This window comes from Nanorana parkeri, unplaced genomic scaffold (genome assembly GCF_000935625.1).
Source record: "Nanorana parkeri isolate BGI_ZX_2015 unplaced genomic scaffold, ASM93562v1 scaffold58, whole genome shotgun sequence".
Taxonomy (NCBI): Eukaryota; Metazoa; Chordata; class Amphibia; order Anura; family Dicroglossidae; genus Nanorana; species Nanorana parkeri.
Genome location: NW_017306326.1, coordinates 267,660 through 272,550, shown reverse-complemented (window position 1 = coordinate 272,550; position 4,891 = coordinate 267,660).

Below are 4,891 nucleotides of genomic sequence, written 5' to 3'. Positions count from 1 at the left end.
ACCGTACAATTCCAAATCAAACCCTTAATCCCGACACTGGCCTGGCAGTTGAGCAAACGCCAAACACATGAGGAAGGTGCTTTGCCAGGGGGGCTGACAAGGGCCTCTTCCAACAACCCTGGCCCAGTGGTTGTGGGGGTCTGCAGTCAGGGGGAATTATTTGAATCTTGGTACCCCTTTCATAAAGGGGGCACCCAGATGCCACCCCCCCTTGTGAATGAGTTCCAAAGAGAGGAAATTCCCTTCTGGTCACCAGAACTAGTGTCCCCAGGGGAAGACTTCCCATCTATTCCTATTCTGGTAACCACCCAAAATGTAGGATTTCCGTTCGCTTTCAGTGATGACGGTTCCCAGGACAACAATAGCGGGTGAATTTCCCTAACAAGGACATAGACAGCAATTAAAATCTAACAGGAGTTGTAATCCCTAGCCTAAAACTAAACAGAAGTTTGTCGAGACAAACACACAGCTTACTAGCACACACAAGGGTGGCTCCATAGGACACTGCAAGGAAAAGGAGTCACCCTAAAACAGGATATCAGGGCTAGTGGTCAGAGGACCAGCTGATTCTGCAGGAAACTAAAACGTTTAAACATCGAGGAGCAGCGTCCATTGTAAGTGATTTCATCAGCATCTGAAATATCTTAAAGGAGAACTATGAGCTTAGCGCTTTTCCCCATAGTTCTCCTTAGGGTAACGGGAGGACACAAACTAGCGTCCTCCCGTCACCCAAAGCTCGGTATATCGCGAGCTGCAGCTCCCGGTATACGGCGACGCCGCAGCTGAAATGGATCACGACAATTATGTCTGGATCCGCCCAGCTGCGTGAGTGACAGCTGGCTCTGCCTATCTAGAGGCAGAGACAGCTGTACCCACCCCCTCCCCCGTCCGTTCCGCCAGTCAGCGCTGGAGGATCGGACAGGGGAGAATCCAGATAACTCCCCTGTCACGGCTCTCTGCAGTGACAGGATCGAGAGGTGAGCGAACCTGGTATGTGTTCGCTCACCTCCCGATCTACTGAGCCGACCTGTGACAGTCTCATTGTCGCAGGTCGGCCACAACTATGACGTGAATGAAAATCACTCACCTCATAGTTCTCCTTTAAACACCTTTTGACTTTATTATCACTTTAGCAGGCAAACAAGAGAAGTGCATTGTCAGGGTGTACATACCCTTTAATTTTCACTTCTGACTGGTTTGTAGCTTTAAGTCTGAACAAAAATAACAAACCCCCCCATCATTTTAGAAGCGCACACGTACCTTCACTTTGCAGAGAGAGTTTAACGAGGTTGACAGGCATCACGTTAAATGAGGACGTTGATGCATGGATTTACTGGGCATTTAAAATGCATGTGTCTCACAATTTGTCAATCTCCTCCTGTATTAATCTTGGGAGTTTTAACAAAGCTTCGGCACACAGATATGATTTGTGAGGCTGGCGAGGAAGAGGGCTCATAACTCACCAGAGAAGCTGGCTAGAATGGCAGATGTGCACCAATTAAACCAACGAGAAGTCTGTTTTGTTACAGGGGAATTGAGATTTTCGGAGCCGTGCAACGGTCCCAGCTCTACCTCTTTGTACTATGTATGTTAGCGAAATGAATGTGTAATGGGGTAACGGCTGGATTGCAGACTAGGGAGGCGTTCTCATTGTAATTTGGAGGCTTAGGTTTCGGTCCCTCGCGGTGAATTCATTCTGGCCCCAAGACAGTTCTTTGGTCCAGCAGAAGGATATGTTACCTATAGATAGTCCATCGAGTTCAACCGATGTGTTACAAAGTATCACTGCCTGATACCTACCTGATGCATGACCGGTCTGGGCTGCTAATCCTGAAATGCAGGGTTAGGTTTGGACCAAACTTCATCAATTCGGATCTCCGGAGCAGAATCTGAATCTCAGTGTTATTCTTCTAGGTTTGGTTTCCTCCAAATGACTCCGTCGCAAGTTAATCTTTCACATTTGTCTAAAGGATCATCATCTCAGCCCGCTCCTCCGCAGGAAGTTACCTCCACAGTGAGGGGGTCTATTTATAAACTATCCACGAGGCTCTAGTCCCTGCGAATATCTGTGAACTTTCATTCTGGGCGGATATCTGTTCAAATGAATGTTTTTTAGCCGGGGCCACCATTAGGGGGGGGGGGTACATAGCCGATACCCATAGGAGAGGCCTGGGCCCTGGGGCAGCCACACCACCTGAAATTCCTGGGCTGGGAGGGCCCGCTGATGGGAGAAGGTGGAGGAGGCCCGGGCCCCAGCTGCAGCGCCGGTCCAGCAGCGCCGGTTCGGTGGGTCTGGTGGCGGAGGTAGAGGAGGCCGGAACCCAGCAGCATAAGCAGGTAAGAGGAGCTGCATGACCAGCCCACCTGAGACCCTGCAGAGCCCACCATAGAGAGTTTCAGATGGGCTGTGCAGGATCTATGGTGGGCTCTGCAGGGTCACAGTGCGTTACTAAGCCCTGAGTCCAGTGAGTTACTAAGTTCAGAGTGTTACTAAGCCCTGAGTCCAGTGTGTTACTAAGTCTAGTGCATTACAAAGTCCTGAGTGCAGTGCGTTACTAAGTCCTGAGTGCAGTGCGTTACTAAGTCCTGAGTGCAGTGCGTTACTAAGTCCTGAGTCCAGTGCGTCACCAGGTCCTGAGTCCAGTGCATTACTAAGCCCAGAGTCCAGTACATTACTAAGTCCAGGTACCAGTGCGTTGCTAAGCCTTGAGTCTAGTGCATTGCTAAGTCCAGAGACCAGTGCATTACTTGATGTTTAAAAGCCTGATGTCTACTGTTGGAGGATATCAGGAGGGGGAAATGTGCGGAGGGTCTCTGGAAGGGGAGATGTGCGGAGGGTCTCAGGAGGGGGAGATGTGCGGAGGGTCTCAGGAGGGGGAGATGTGCGGAGGGTCTCAGGAGGGGAAAATGTGCGAAGGGTCTCAGGACTCTGGCAGCCATAGCTTAGCACAGTTGAGCCTCTTCAGTTGTTGGTTGCTAGGACTGCTGCTTTTCTAGCAACCAATGACATCAGGTGTCCACCTCCTCTGAAGTCACTGGTTGCTAGGACCACCGACTGTCCTAGCAACCAGTGACTTCAAAGGTGTTCCCAGGCCCCCAGCATTACTGAAGAATGAAAGAGTATACTCTTCCTTCGTCTTCAACAGTGTGCTCCACTCCACGGCTCCACAACAGGGCGCGGCCCTCCACAACAGTCCCAGTTTCCCATGTGGCCCCTTGTGAAAATGAATTGCCTACCCCTGATCAAAATCATCAAGTAGTTATAGTTCAAGAGTGCCCCTCTAATCTGATGCTGCATTCACATTCTATAGGATAGATCAGAGGGGGGCAAATATGGGAGCTATTTAACAACAAAAGTCTTGACTGAAATCCAGATCTGTCCTACTCACACTTCCTCTGTTATCTCAAAAAGTCTAAGTAGCCCTCCCAGTTCTGACTGCAGAATTATAAGTCTCTATGTTGTGGAGGGTTTGAGTATTTTATAGGGAAGCACCAATACAATTTCTTGCTGACCAAGTACTCGCCGATACCAATTACAGTTTTTCTAAAACAATACAGACTAATGATTTTAGGACAGTGGTGGAGTGCCAGAGCCCGGTCCCAGCTGCATACATTACATTATACAGCAATGCCGAATAGTACCATCAGCTATGGAGGAATACAAATTTCAGCAATACATTATATACCGGTAGCAATGCCGAATAATACCATCAGCTATAGAGGACTAAAAAGCACAATACATGATGCGGCAATGCAGAATGGCACCGGCTATAGAGGACTACAAATCCCAGCAATACATTATACATCAATGCAAAATAATAGTATATGAACTTGCTGCATATTCTGTGCTGCCGCACTGCTCCGGGGTGCCAGCCTGATATCCCAGGGCGGAGGATATCAGGAGGGGTGCAGATGATATCCACAGCCCCACTGAGACCCTCCACAGCCCTCCTGAGACCCTCCACAGCCCTCCTAAGATATATGGCACCCCTCCTGAGATCTTTCGCACCCCTCCTGGGAACCTCCACAGCCCTGCTGAGATCTTCCACAGCCCTCCTGAGATCTTCCACACCCCTCCTGAGAACCTCCGCAGCCCTGCTGAGATCTTCCACAGCCCTCCTGAGATCTTCCACAGCCCTCCTGAGATCTTCCACAGCCCTCCTGAGATCTTCCACAGCCCTCCTGAGATCTTCCACAGCCCTCCTGAGATCTTCCACAGCCCTCCTGAGATCTTCCACAGCCCTCCTGAGATCTTCCACAGCCCTCCTGAGATCCTCCACAGCCCTCCTGAGACCCTCCACAGCCCTGCTGACATCTTCCACACCCCTCCTGAGACCATCCACACCCCTCCTCAGACCATCCACAGCCCTCCTGAGACCCTCCACAGCCCTGCTGACATCTTCCACACCCCTCCTGAGACCATCCACAGCCCTCCTGAGATCCTCCACAGCCCTCCTGAGATCCTCCACAGCCCTCCTGAGATCTTCCACAGCCCTACTGAGATCTTCCACAGCCCTACTGAGATCTTCCACAGCCCTACTGAGAACCTCCGGAGCCCTCCAGAGACCCTCCACAGCCCTCCTGAGATCCTCCACAGATCTTCCACAGCCCTCCTGAGAACCTCCACAGCCCTTCTGGTGAACCTTCTGATGAAAAAAGTGAACCTTCCATTTGACATGCAGGGACCACTTTAAAGCACATGCAGTAATGCACATTATCAAGGCAGCCCATTCAAGTGAACAGGCTAGCAACGCACCAAAACAACCAAAAAAATGGACATGCACCATTTTCGGCAACAAAGTGCATGGTAGTGCGTTACCTTGCGTCATGGTGCAGGGCAGCGCATGAATAAAATAAAAACGAAAAGGGCTACAACAGGCTAATGCACTTA